This window comes from Rissa tridactyla, chromosome Z (genome assembly GCF_028500815.1).
Source record: "Rissa tridactyla isolate bRisTri1 chromosome Z, bRisTri1.patW.cur.20221130, whole genome shotgun sequence".
NCBI lineage: Eukaryota > Metazoa > Chordata > Aves > Charadriiformes > Laridae > Rissa > Rissa tridactyla.
Window position 1 is genome coordinate 69500902 of NC_071497.1, and position 15778 is coordinate 69516679.

A 15778-nucleotide genomic window follows, 5' to 3' on the forward strand; every position below is an offset into this window, starting at 1 on the left:
AGAGCCGCGGGCGTGAGCCGTGCGGTGCGGTGCCCGCGCCCCCGGCTGCGCCCCCACGCACGGCAGCCCGCCCCGCCGGGCACCCGCCCCCGCGGGGCTGCGCGCTCCAAGCCGCCGCTCTTATCTGAACGCTTCCCAAACCAGGCGAATCGCAACTTTCCCGTGGGCACGGATTTCTTTGTGTGTGTTTTTCAAAGAGCAGGCTCCGCTTAGGCGACACGGTGCCTTGCCTTTAGTCTGTGCGCGAAACGGTACCCGCTCCCGAGCGTGTTCCCCCCCAAACCCTTCTGCATGCCCCCCACCCCCCATATGAAACGTCCCCTTTGAATTTATTTAAATCCCATTTCGTGTTCTGTTCTATATGGGCTGTTACACCGCCCTCATCAACGTAGTGTATAAGTGCCCTCCAATCACTACTCATCAGGAAAATATATTTTTTTCAAAGTCCCATTTTTTTTTTAAAAGGCAACCGAGTTTGGGTGAAAGAGAGGCAAAGACGTATTCACGCGGAATATCTTCGCGCGGGGAAATCTGGTTGCAATGAAACAGCCAAGAAAAAGTTCTGAAACTCGCGTTTGCTGATGAGACAGTTACTAAACCACCGACCTCCTCGGAGTCCAAACTTAGTTTGCAAGATGTTTTCTTTTCCGAAGCTGAGGGAGCAAACACACCCTCCAGCTTTATTTCAAACAAGAAGTAGGACCCAACGTTGCCACTTGTGGAGATAACTAAGCTGTCTTGAAGTGATCTCAAGATAGTGTCAGGAGGTAAAGATACGGTTGTAAACACACACACACACGGTTACTTTACATATTCGACGTTTAAATAAACAGTGGGAAATGCAGCTCTGATAGGTGATCACTTCTACACCCAAGAAACCGGTCATATACATATATATGTGGGTGTTTATGTACATGCATATACAAAAAAGAGACTAGGTATACGTATACTTTATAATTCTGTGTGCTCGCTGAGTAAACCAGAAAGCAATTATCAGGAATTACTGCTGACGCTGGCAGCTTCGGACAGCTTGGCACGTGTTTGGGGCAAACCTTTAGTAATGGCCAATTTCAATTCAATCGACTCGGACTGCGGTGTCGCCCATGTGTGCCGCTGACCCCGGCCGGGGGAGCACCGCCATGCCCCCCTTCCTCCCCGCGGCCTCCCGCAGCCCCCGCCGCTCGGCGCGGCCGCCTCCCCCGCGGCGGCCGCACTGGGCGGTGGCGGCCCTTGGATTGGGGGGCGGCGGCCCCGCGGTGGCCCTCCGCGGGGGACCGTCCCCCGCCGGGTCCCCAGCCGGCCACTCTCCGCGCCGGGGCGCGCAGGCAGCGCGCGGGCGGGGCGGCGGGCGACCTCTGCTGGCCGAGGGGCGATCGGCCGCGGCCCCGCGCGGTGGGCGCGTTTCGGACCTTTTTGTGCCTTTGCGGCTGGTACTCTGCAAACACCATGCCCTCCCCCCCACTGGGGCACGCCGAGAATCCCCTCCGCCCCGCCACGGATGACCTCGCGGGCTGCGACCTAGCAAAAGATCCGAGTAATTTAAAAAAAAAAAAAAAGTCATGCTAATGACTGAGAAAAAAAAAATAAATCCGCGGATTTTATAAGAGAGACTGAAACGGGGAAGGTGCTTTTCCGTACTGCGTCCTATGCATTTTTCCCCATGGATGTTTGTATTTCTTTTAAAAATATGGCCTGATCAAAATACACCTCCTCCCATCTCTGAAATAATGCATCTTATTTTCCACCGTTACACCTTTGTTTGAAAATAATTCAATCTGGTTTTAATTCTATTAACCCCCACCCCCTAATTTCTGGGGTTTTAACTACTACTTCTGGGAGAGGTGCTTGCATTTTAAGCTTGATCTTTTCAAATGATGTGCAATAAGCGAGAAACCTGTCTCCGCCCCAACAAACCGGGATTGGGAAGAAAAGGAGGGCTTTGATCAAGGTTTTTTTCCCCCTCCCGTGCTACTGATTTGCTTACTGTGTATTCGATTCGTGTTCCCAGGGAGGCGAAGCTCTATATTTAGCCAGCATCAGAATCGCGTTTAAGGCAGTGGAATAATGAGTGGAACTGCCAGCTTCAATGAATAAAGTATTTAGAGAAAAACCCTGCCGAAGGATTTCTCGTTTATGATATCAATATACACGTGAACGGGAAGACATAAAACGGGATTTGTACATATTTGAGACACTTCCGAAAACATAGGTTAATTTTATTTTTTCCTTGTTGTTGTTTTGGTTTGTTGTTTTGTTTTGTTTTGTTTTCCTTTTCTTATTTATTTACTTTTGGGGAGCGGGCTGGGGGAGCCTGCTAAAAGTCGGTGTCTCTACACAGCAATCAATAGCTTTCATCAGGTTGAGGGGCTCAAATAAGATTATATGCATTCGAGAGAAGGGAAGGGGGGGGAAAGAAAAAAACAAACCAAACCCCAAACCGATAGCGGCGGTTAACCCTCTCTGTCCCGTAAAGAAGCGCTACAAATTCGGTCTTGCGTTTGCTCAGCGACGAAAACTAGGACGGCTTTCCAGGGGGGTAAAAAAGGGAGAGAAAAAAAAATCCGCTTTGGGAAAGGATTAAAGAGGCATTGTTGGTTTCGGAAGGGAAGCAGTACTAGGGGCTGGCTGAGGTGCCCTTGCCAGCCAGGGCCGGGGCAGTGCCGGGCTGCGGCGGCCGAGCCCCGGGCGCCAAGGGGGCAGCAGCCGGCTACCCCCCGTCCCGCCGGGGCCTCTGGCCGTCACCGGGCCGGGGCTCAGATCCGGGGACCCGGCCTCGGGAGGCAGCGAGGTCCCCCCGCCCCAGCGACTCCGACTCCGGTCGGGGAGGCTCTTTTTGTCCCATTGCATCGCGGTGGCTCTGCGGAGCCTCGGCACTCGGGCAGGCAGAGAGGCTCCTTCGGTCAGCTCCGCCTTAGAACTTTTCTTGAGGCGCTTTGGGCCAGAAAGATGCTTTGCAAGAAGTGTCTGGGTTTGGGCTCCCAGAGGTTCAGATTTCCCCTCGCTGCCTTGCAGAATGCGGCGAGGACACCAGGGCTGAGCCTGTGCGATGTGCCGAGAGGGGAAAGGGGCTCGCACAAGGCTGAAACGGGAAACAACGCAGCAGGGAAATCAATCACGAAATGTATTAGCTGCACCGGGGTGTAGGCTTTGACTCATCTAGAGGTGTGCGATCTTTAATCTTCAAGTCTTAGCTACTGCATGTGAGGCAGAAGTGTACCGTAACAGCACTAAATCTATCAAAACACAAGAAAACCTGACAGTGGGCTTCTGCGCGCCCAGGAAACCCTCGTGGCTTTAATAATACAATTTCACTTATTAAATCGCGCTACCGCTTAAAAACAAACAAACAAAAAGGCATCCTTTCCCTCACAGAGCCTTCTCCGAGTGTACTAACTCTGTCACAGGGCTGGCCGGCGGCACCGGCCCCGCTTTAATCCGGTCAGAAACGGGCACGCTGCAACGGGGAGTGCAGGCAGGGGAGCCGGGTCTTTGGCAGCTGGGGGAAAATAAACTCATCAAAAATTCTGCGGGGAGGAAAATCCCCCCTTAAGGTGTTAAGAAGGTGGCAGAGCGCGGTCCGAGCCGCCCGGAACAGGACTGGAAAAGCCCCATTTCTCCTCATCCGAGTGCCGCTTGGCCTCAGCAGTGGCAGATGCGGGCGCACACGGGGGGCGAGGCGGGTCGGGGATATTTATTGCTTTAAACTTTCCCCTTTGTTATCTTCCTTGTGTCAGGAAGTGTTCGAGGACAGGAAATAAAGCGGCGATTTTGTCTCCGGGGTGAACAGAAATCTCTGGGCAAGGAGGGAGTTTCAGGCCCGCTTCCCACAGTCCCGGCTCTGGCGGGGGTGTCGCTGGGACGGATCGGGCCCTTTCTTTCTCCCTGCGGGCCGTGGGGGGCTGGGGGGGTATGGGGTGAAGCGCAGCGAGCCGAGACCGGCGCCGCGCTGCCCCAAAGGGGTCCCGGCCCACGTCGGGGGACACACGGCCGCGAGAAGGATGCGGAGCTGCGGGATAACTCTGTCGCCCACGAGCCTTTCTTCCCAGGAGTGTGCGTGGGGGGCACCCCTACCCCCTCGTAAACAGGCTCGTTCCCACTGGAGATTTGTCTGGCCGAAAATAACCCCAAGGAGCGTATCGCCTCAGTGCTGCTACAAATGGTCGCCTCTCCAGGAAAAGAGCCCAGACCCCCAGCTCTGCGGTGTGGCTTTGGAAATAAAAAGAACCAAAACCCAAAAAACAACGCGACACTCCCCCAACCCCCCCCCCAAATAATGAATAACATCTTCCTCATTAACAGCAGTAACAATAACAGCAACAGCACGAGCAGCAGCCGAGGCCGGTGCTGTCGGGGCCGCGGCCGCTGCCGGTGGGGACAGGGCTGGCCGCCCGCCCGCTGCTCACTCGCCCCGGCCGCGGGGCTCTGGGGAACCCTGCAGGGTACCCGGGGGTGGGCGGCAGAGAGCGGGCGGCTCCGCGCTGCTCCGCTCCCCAGCCGGCGGGACGGCGCTGCCTGCTCCGCTCCGCGCCGCTCCGCGCCCCGGGGGCCAAGGCGAGGAGCCAAAGGCGGCGGGGAGAGCTGCACACCCTCCCGGTGCCAGCGGCACCAGCTGCCGTGCAGAGGGCTCTTCCTGGCGGAGACAAGGCGCCTTCCCTCCCAGGCAATTAGGCATTCATTACTGCCACCCTCGCCCCTCACAGCGACGTCTTTAATGTCTCACCAACTTTGAATGTCGCTGTGCGGAAAGCACTGCCCGGTTTTCCTTCCGAGAGGCTCGCACACCTCCCCGGCGCCTTACTGACCTCCGCCACAGGGTTTCAAGCGATGCAAAAAAAAACCCAAACCAAAACCAAAACCAAACCCCACGACCCAACCACACCAGCAGCGAAGGGGAAATAACACTTGTCTGACAGGCAGTGATTTGCTTTAGACCTAGCAGAAGATATACCGCCCGTCTTTCGTCATTATAAGGTATATTTATTGCTTCCAAAAGAGCACAATAAAATTGACAGCTGCAACCTGAAAAAAAAAATTATATGCATTTTAAAAACAAACTCACAGAGTTATCTGCATGGAGGTTAGACAGGTCGAGCTAATTAGCTGAAGAGATTAGATACATGTAAACACAAAATGATTCCCTGTTAAATTAGCTATTATTACTTTGATCCTGAAAACCAATCTTGCAAAATTAAAGACCAGAGAAGCAGTAGGGACACCCATAAAGGAGATGAAGTCTAAACATGGAACAGTTAGAACTTGTTTACCTCAGTGTACATAAACGCTGCAAGTTCAGTATGCTCACTTGAATATCCCTGCAATGAACACAGTTTATTATACTCGTTCTGAGGAGAGGCTGCATCACTACAACAGGAAAAAAAAAAAATTAAAGTAAACAAAAAAACCCCTTAACAAGATTTGCATAATGCCAACCCTGTAAATTCTACAACTGCAGATACAAACTTGTTAAAGTGGCTACATACAAAATAGGGGAATCCTGAGTGAAAGTTGTGCAATCAGCATGTTAGAGGGATGAATTAAAGATGGACCATGACCCTTTGTACAATCATTTCTCATGCATGAAAGCAGAAGAAAGGGGGGGATTTTTATGTACTGTCCACTGTTCAGTGGTCTCTGTTTTGAACAGGGGCAAATAAAAGCCATCAATAAATCATAAATCTTACATTAAGAACAAGCACACATAGCATACTTATGGCTTAGCATTTTTTCCTGCTAGTGGGACATGTGCCATCCATTACGTACGAAGATGAAAGGTATATCATACAATACAGTGGTATTGGGTTATATATGCGTATAGATAGAAAGACAATCAGAGTATTAATGCAACAGATACCACCAATACATGTGTTACACATTTGTAACTTTCATCTGGAGCATATAATCATTATTAAAGCTACTTGTGGTTTCCTTTGTATTGCTCAGAATCCTGCATTCAGCCCCAGCTCATGAAAAGAAATGTATCATGAGTAAGTGTAGCAAGAGCTTGAGCTGCCTGTCATCATTTGTTCTCTTCCTCTATAGGCTGTGTATTTCTGCCTGTATGGTTATTTGCATCCACATATTGTGACTTTTCCAACTCTATTGCATACAGCTTCTGTTTTGCTGGGTAAACAAACATGTACAGGGTGAACTCAGCATCTAAAGACCCTGCAAGTACGGTGTATACTTTAACAGTTTCACTGCCAAATATATGTTTTTCAGATCAGGAATTTTTAGACTGTATCAACTCCCTGTCTGCACATATAATGTATCTGACCCACAGATCAGAGTAAATTTGATGACTCTACAATGATTTTCCAGTTTGCCTGTAGAGTATCTGCTATGCACTAGTCCACTTGGTTTCACGAAAGGTTAGAAAGAAAAGAAAATCTCTTTGGAGGAGGCAGGCCTGTAAATGCTCTCTAGCCCCAGGACCGTACTTGATGACACGTACTTTGGGCAATGCTGCAAGTGCAATCAGTAAAGAGGCCGTGTCATTCCCACTGTTGTCAAGAGTGCCAAAATGAATGGGGGGCTTTGGAAAGAGGCTAGATATGATCTGATCTGGAGACAATATGTAGTTGTGCCATGTGGTAGGACAAAGTGTGTGTGCGAGGAGTGACTACAGTAAAGAGAATGAGGGCTAGGGAAAAGGTGAAAAAGGATGAATGTGGCAGAAGGGGTAGGAGAAGCACAAGCAAAAATTTATGGAGGAATAAGTAGAACCACAGAGGGGCAGACATGAGAGAAATGTTCAAGAAATTGAATGCAGTGCCGTAGGAAACTGAGAAAATAAGGAAGAAGGAAAGAAACTGATGGTGAAAATAATATGAAAGAAAGCATGGCAGAATGAGGAATGAAAAGAGGGAAGATGGAGGCAGGGAGGAAAATAGAAAGAAGAGAGCTTCTTTTTTGGAGGTGCCGTGTGTTTGTATTTGATGTTGCGGCTATGACAAATCAGATGCTGCCACTGATGATGATGATTTGGTGCTCAACTGCAAAAGTTTTCCAGTGTCTTTCACAAAAATATTTTTCTGTTAGGGCTAAAATCAGTCTTAATATATTTGACATGTTTACATTCATTGTAACATTGTAATTGTTTAATTATTTGCCACTCTTGGATTTGCATAGGATTTCTTTCTCCTAAAAAAGGAAATGCTTTTTTGTTTGTTTGCTTCTTTGTTTTGTTTTTTAAGAAACCATTGCTTTTTCAAAAGAAGGTACCCCCCTACTCCCCGCCAAACCTTCCTCCCCCCAAATCTCTCTCTCCCTCCGTAACTCCTGTAGGTCAAAAAGGACCCCTGCTCTGCATATGTGCAGAAACTAGCAGGCCTATAAAAACTTGATGTGAGTCAGCACTGCTCTATAAAAGGTCAGCTACAGCTGAATCAAGCTACTCTTAAAAGGCATCTACCACAGAGAAGAAATATGAGACAGACAGGAACAGTATAGAAAGGGATAGGTATTAATCAGAGCAAAAGACAGAAGGCAAAGAACAGAAAATTCTGCCAAGCCTTAATACTTTTCCACTAATATGTTCAACAATGTCCATATACCCTACACAGGCTGACTGGCTAAGGTCAGGTTGATCTTAGCTATGCAAAAGGAAGCAGCTGTCAACTGTGGCACATGGCAGATGGAGAACCCTTATCAGATTTTTTAAAACCTGAAATTAGTTTTTTTTTTTTTTTAATTTAGAAGTTGATTTGCTGTGCGACATTAGAAACCCTAATACTGGCACCACATGTTGCAATGAACCATCTTCCACCTCTGTGTGACAAGATGTTTTTATGGCGTTTGTATATTTTGCAATACTTGGATTTTTAAAGATAATTGGTGTCAGTCTTATTTGTTTCAGGCCTCCTGCTTCTTTATCTAGACTGAACTATAAATATTACTCTGTCAATATCGAAACTGTTGGGTTTGACAACATTTGCTTATGTGGTGGAAAGTAAAAAAAACAGCTTTATTGCAGGAGTTACAACAGAAGGTCAGAATAGATGAGCGGAATAGTCCTTCCTCTACCTCAAATCTCTGATAGTTGGCAGTTTCTCTTGGTGGAGCTTCACTGACACGAACATTTATAGCACCCATGACTCAAAAGTTGAGCAAATGGCTAGCATGTTAAGGAAAAATAAGATGTATGAAGCACCTGTTTAGAAGCACCACTGAAAATGATTTTCAAATATACTTTGTAACACGGCTGTAATTATTTGCTTTAATGATAATGACAATACTATACACTCATCTGCTGATTTCTCAGGGTCTCAAAGACTCAACATAGTCATTACCTCAGGGGCTCAGTCCTTAATAATAGTATGGGAGTTGTGGATATCTGTACACAGGGGAAATCTGCAGGACTCTGTCCAAAGATTTTAGCCAAGCAACATGATGAGGCAGGTGATAATCATTGTACCCATTTTACAGATACACTGGGCTGTCCTTCAAGTGAAAAGGGGTGAAATTCTACTGCCAATATTGTCAGTGGGAGGCCTGTTGTTTATTTATAGTGCAACATCCCAACATATTTCTCAGCCTTAAGAATCAAAGTAACACTGTCTCTGGGTCTTTACATTCCGGTAAATAAATGTGCATGTTACGAAGGTAGCTGTGTGTGTAGTATTATACTGGGGGGATCAGCTTTAGTACTTAAGCAGACATAAATCCAAATATTTTTACATACATTTTCATCTGTGATCCAACAAGGTCTGCAAATCTTACAGATGCTCCTGCCTACTTAGCAAGCAGTTATAAAGTGAAAACAACTACAAAATTTTGGATAGTATTTTCTTCCTTATGTATTTACAGTACATACAAATGACCTTTGACTCCAAGGTTATTTATTATGCAAGTGGACTCCTTATAGACTTAAGATCTCTGTTTGTAAAATGGTTAAACATTCTTCTATTTTTAAGGACTCACGTCAGTCCACTGTCATAAATGGACTGACACATAGATTTAAAGGTAGGCATACAAAGTATGTGGCTTCCTGAACCTCTGTCACCTTTCAGTCACTTATAATATTTCTCACATGCTGTCATCATCACAAAGAAGCATTTTTAGTTGTTTTGGGTGAAATTTTGCCTCTACTCTTAAGAACTCTTCTGGAAGAGGAAGGAAGGACTTTCTGAAAGTCACCAGCTTGAACTGTTAGTTGGCTTCATGTCTTTCCTTTTTTTGTATGAAGTGTTTTGGTTTATACAGCTTGGCTTCATCTAAATTCATTTTTCATCTGGAACCTTCTATAAATTTAAGAGCTCAAAAAGAAACACAGCCATGTACTTCAGAAGGACTGTTCTTTCATTTAGGGAAATAACAGAACAATGGTTTCATGGTCTTTATGGAAAGTCAAGCAGATGTTACGCAAAGGTTTGTGCAACTTGCTTCTGTTTTATGAACATGTTTCAACTTCATTTCCTGTTGTCTGTTCTTCCTGTTATCCCTATTCAATATAGTTCAATGTAAGAAAAATGAGAGATTGAATGTACATGAACACAACTTATATAAATAGAATTATCTGGACTAGTCAAATATGACAGTCCAGAACTGTAGAAACATGCATTTTTGGGCCTAAACATACAAATCCATACTCAGATGATCAAAGACATTGATGACAGTCAGGCTACAGATATGTGTAGTTTTATTCACTGAAATCAGGACCTCTGTTATAAAAGTTTCAGTACAGATTTCTGTGGCAGAAACCATAGTCAAAGGTGCTATTTTACTCAGGTCAGTGCAATTTTCATAAGAGAAAAAACCCACACACTTAAACATTTTGTCTGTCTAATATGTACACTACAGACACGGATTTTTTCTTTCACTCCCCAGAAAGTACCAAGATTGAGTATATCACAGTCATTAGACTACATTTCATCAGAAGCCGGAAATATGTCTCTCATCTATGTCCAGTTACAGAAACAAAATTTATATAACCTTCATAAAATTGTGCCTAAGACAAACCCAATTTGTTCAAACCAATTAACAAACGTGCTTTCATAGAAAAGAAAATGAGCACTAGAAGTTACTTATAGACAGTATATTCGACTATATTCGACAAAATACTGTCAAAAATTGAATTGTTAAGCTTAAATTTATATTAAAAATGAAGCATAATTTTATGAATCCTTTAATGTCTTCCAATTCATGTTCTGATGACATAGAAACAAAATGGAAAAGAAATGAGGAGGGGGTGAGAAGTGAAGTGGAATTAAGTGGAGTAATACACAAACTATATCCCTTTCCATAGAAGAAATATCTCATGGCTAGTTAATGTCAGTAGAATCATACATAATTGTGAGTCAAACTGATAGAGTAGCAGATTTACTTTAGTAGCGGAATCCTAAATAATGAATATAGTTAAGTTGTACTTTACTTTGTTTTTTTTTTTTAGGTTTGTTCTGTCCTTTTCAAAAAAATGCAATCAAATATGCAATTAATCTGCCAACATCAACAAGATCTTTAGAAAACTTCCGACACAGAATGAGCATGTTTTCCCACGTACTGTAAATATTTATCTTTTATGATAATCCCACTACCCCATATTATTTTTAAGGAAGTTTTTGGATTGCTAAATAAACATCTTTATGCAATTATATTCAGAAATTTACAAGGACAAAACGTGTCTAGTGCTTGTGAATAGAACACATATAATCTATATAAATCTACCAACTCACTAATACTACCATTTCAGTATCCTCTGTGCAACCATCAATAAATTATGACTTTGCAGCTAGATCTTTAACTGATTAATTGCAGGCTTTCACAAAGAAGCTTTTTCCGTGCCGCCCCCCCCCCCCCCGCCTCTGCCCCCCGAGTATGTCAGTAATAGAGCTGTTACATTCACAGACAAAAGAGTGTGCTAACACAACATTAAGCTTGTGAAACTAACTTAAAACCATGGCAAGCTTTTGTTGGGTATGAAATGCTGAATATCTGCGACAATACGCACTTTGTTTTGCATAGGTAATGCAGGGATATACAGACAAACTCTGAAGCAGAAACAGGCAAACTAATTGCTGTGACTATTAATGTCTTTGTTATCAATTCAATTAGTTAAGAAAAAAAGAAATATCTTCAGTTCATGATTCCTGCCACTGAGCCACGGCAAAAAAAAGGGGGATGTGCCACAGAGCTGTGTTTTTGGGACTAAGTTTTTTGATAAACACTGAATACCAAGGTCAGACCTACAACTTCGCTTAAAATTAGTATTGACTGGTAGCTATTGATTGTCCTGCAAAGGTGAACAGAACCCTGATGTGAACGTGTCATTTTCCTGGTGAAGTAATGCCTAAATGTTGACTATATGTGACTTATAACCTATTGAGATACACATTTTTGTATCCATTTAGAAGCAGGTATGAAAAGACTTCCAAAAAAGCTGAGGAACTGGCCAATATTGCTGTGATGAGATGCCTGTGAAGAATCTCTGTTCAGTGCACCCATTGGGAGCGGTTAATGACTTTGAGACGATTCTTCACATACCTTGAAGTCCTAAGAGCTGATGGGAGAATGCATGGCCCTTTTTTCCATGACTGTCGCATGGTGGGTGTTGCACTGGAGTGCAGCGATGCTCTGGCCACACAGCGTCTCTTCAGCTTGTCTTGGAGCCAGCTGCTACTCAATTTTCTGTGCATCTGGTTGAATAAAAAGCTTAACGGCTTCTGTGCATCACAGAGTGGCCCTCAGGGTATGCCTCAGTACATTCATGATGGATACAGAAAGGTACTAAGGCAATATTAGTTGTCCCTTCTTTAAGAGCTGTGGTTTGGGTTGCCCTGAACATCATCAAAGATACTATTAGCATTACACTCCCCCGTGGGAATCAAGGCGTAGCGAGTTTGCCACCGTAAAAACACAATAATAAAAAATGTCTGCCTCAAACCTTTTAGAATGTATAATACTGGTAATGGTAAGGAGGGGAAACAGAAATAGCACAAAAAGTTAGTTTTTGAAGATTAAAGGCATGCATGAAAAGAACATGAAATGAAATCCAGGTTTCCTGAGTTCCATGTTATTGAATATCTCTATAAACCGTGTCCCAAATATGCACGATCGTAGAGTACAGTGAGGGCTAGATCCAAGAAAAGTGGTGTAACTACAGAAGATTTATGTTTTTTCCTCCAAAACACTGATGTTTATGTGAGGAAAATCTGGAGCCCTGGGCTAGGTCTCTCAGCTTGCTGCGGTGGTGTGAGGTACATGATCCCAAATGCATGTCCACCGTAACAAAGTCTGCCTGCAGTCAGCAGGCTGATCAAGAAAATGCATAGAGCTCCTGCGTGGCAAGCACCTGAAAACTATTAGGTCTTCAGTCCTTTCCCTGTTCATAGCTTTGACCACTTAGCCATGGCTGTGAAAAAGCACTTTAGTCTGGCTGGGAGTAACTCAGTGATCTCACAGATCTTTTATGAAAGAGCAGAGCAGAGGTCCCTATTAAAAAAAAAAAACAAAACACAACAAAACAGCAACCAAACCAAAGCAACAGAAAACAAAGCAAACCACAACATGTTGCTGTCAGCACCTGTCGTATAATAAGCTAGGGATTACAGGACTCGGCCCAGATGTAACTGCGAAGACTCAGGATGACACCTTCCATGTCCCACCAGAGAGCTCCTATCACCTCGCTATTATTACCCTGGTGGGAGAAGGGGACAGGGAAAAGGATAGACATCTTCTAGCCACTCTGCTGAGGATGTACAACTTTGAAGAAGAGATGTGCCGAACCATAAAACGAGAACAGGAAGAAACGTGATTCTGAAGCTCGATGATGGATCACTGACCTGGATAAAGAAAACCCCAGGCTGTGATCTCTGTCTCAAGGCTTATAAACACATTTTGTTCATGGATGCTTCGTATAGTGGTTGGACAAGCAGCTAGAAATATGATCTTCTCTGCTCTTCAACCAACAGATTAAAGAATCCTGTTCCTCTGCTTCTCATCTTTTGGTCCTATAAAGCTTAAATTCTGTTCTGATCTCTGAAGAAGGCAGTTAAAGTGTCAGAAACACTGTGCACACATTAGCACAGCTCTGTGCCCACTCAAGTGAGCTCAGGTGACACCACATGGAGCTGGGGTGGACATACTCCAAAGTCTCATCATATGTGTGCTTAGTTAAGTATTTGTAAGAGTGCCATTTACCGACTCCCAGTAATGTATCAGTAAAAATACCCCAGAGAATAAAAAGAATACTTTAAAATTTAGAGATTCCTGTTACTTGTTTGGTTATTTACTGTCAGATATTTCCGAGAAATAATTGTTTGTCAGTGACATATAGCATTGTTTCTTTTTGTTTGTAAGCCAAGAGAACACAAATGCATAGTGAACAACCAAAACCAAAGTAATTTCAATGTGACTTTTGGAACAAATAATTGTCTGTGCTATGATTGTATGCAGATTTTTTCATGAATATCTGTTTTACCTTAATGAATACTTGGAAACTGTAGCAAGCAATGAATAGACAGTGGAGAAATCCCATGAGTGTATCTCTTTCCATTCTCCACCAAGCCCTCAACTGCAGCAGAAATGTTGACTGTGGATGATGTTAGTATTACTCCACAGCTCTCTTGTGCTGATGGAGGGATCCAGCTAATGGACGTTTTTATAAGACACATCATTATTTCCTGTCCTGAAAAGTGTCCTTTTCCTTCCTCCTTGTCTTTCTTTGCCATTTACACACTCCTGGTCTGCTCACATCTTCCATCATCATGTACACACTATCAATTCCTTTTTCTTCCCATTATTTTTCTCTGCCCTCATCAATCTCTTGCTATATCTTCAGAGCATTCCTAAATTTCATTCGGCTTTCTGTCTTTCTGGCAATGGAGGAGAGGTAGTGAATTGCTAGAAAGGAATGGGAGAAGGACGATATAGTAGCCATGTTTGGTCCTGATCTGCACTTCTCTCGGAATGAATCTTTCCCCTTTATATCAGTGGAAGGGAAAGGCGTTGCTGAGCTGCAGGCTGCTAAATGAAGGGGGATGCATTGGCCTCAACATCGTTAATGGTTTCACAGACATCTCAGTTCCATTGCAAACATCAATTAGTCTGGTGTTCTGCTCCTCAGCTCTTCTTTTTGTTTCTCCCAGCCTTCCCTTTTTTCTCAGATAATGGAGGAACTGTGAGGAGTTTCACAGTCTCGCAAAGCCTAGTCGTACAACCCACGAATTTCAAGGAAAAAAATGACAAATTTTAATTGGATTACCAGTCTATACTGATTTGTACTGGCTCATATTTTCAAGGATATCTCTCTAAAGAAAAAGGACCTCCTACTTGACGTGGATGCTAAGATTAACTTTGACATTTAGAACATTTCACAACCAGTATTGACTTTGTAGGTCATCAGAGCCATCTGGGGCCTGATTCTGTAACTGCTTTTATCAGCAGTTAATGGTTTCTAGGACTGAACATGTTATGAGCAGTGAATGGAAATAAATTCACACATAATATTAGATGTATATCAACTGAATACATTTAGGAGATCCTGGTTGTTTTGTGTTTTTTTCTTTCTTTTGAAGGTGTACGACCACCCTGAATTTCAGAATTAGCAAAGCACAGCTGTTCCTGGGTTATAAAGTAGCAGAGATTTCCAGTTACTTCCATTTGTTTAAGAGATTGTAGCCTTTATTCTCATTGCTCTGATATGGGCTTTGTGCAATTATTCTTCCCATTATAAATTCCGCTGGATGATTTCAGAGCTTTATTTCCGAAATTGCTTTGAAGTCCACTAACGGCATGCGAGCAGTTCAGAGCACAATTTCTCATCTAATTAGCATTGCTGTCTATAAGGAGTCCATTATCTCTTTTCCCACAGACTTCTAGTTTGCTTGCAGGTCAGTTTGTGATGCCAACATTAACCTATAAATTCCTACATGGTTTGAGTCAACTTTACATGAGGAACAAATTCTGTCCCTAGTGCAATTTCAACATCTCTGAGCTTGTTAGCTCTCTTGCCACTGTGCTGTCATAGCGGTCCTCTTCTGCTATGTGGTGAGACTCCTCACTCACCCAGTCCATGGTACAGGCTCTCTTCAAAGCAGGACCACACAAAAAGGCATTATGGCCTTAAAGTCTCTTTCTTGCTGTTACAGAGTTTGTGATATAGGACTCTGTCCCATGGTCTGACTCCTGTCTGTTTCACAGGTTTTATGGTCAGCTCCCTTCCTAAAGGCCTTACTATTCCTGTTTCTCTTCCATTACAATGAGCAGCTGGAGACGGGAGATCACAACCCCATTCAGGAGAACCCAAACAAACTCTCCATTCTGATTCTCAAGGGGACAAAAATCAATGCCTGTAACATATTGTACCAGGCTTATTCTCTAATCCCAGAAATGCTCTGTGCAGCCCAGGATAGATCAGCATTGGCACATTAATAAGACCTGTTCTGTAGGTATAATCTGTCCAGGTTGCTTGCCACCAACTGAATTCTCTGCATTTTCTGGAGCTGGTGAAACTTAATAGCAAATTAAAAATTTCTGCACATCTGTTCTACAAAGTGAGTGTTTGAGCTACAATCCTGGGGACGCTTCTCATTGAGGTCCTGGCTGTGCTACATTTGGCCCACCATGCTGTTTTAGTTTATCACCAAAGCTGAATGGGACAGCAGGCTGCAGTAAGTTCCACTGCTAGAATTACTCAGTGAGACACATTTTCTAAACACAGATTCTTAGACTCTTGTGTGTTTGTGCACATGCTATACAAAGTAAAAATTATCTGGAATATATGAAATTACAAATTAAGCAGGAAAGTTTTGGTAGATTTTACATTTGTTACAAAAAATAGGTA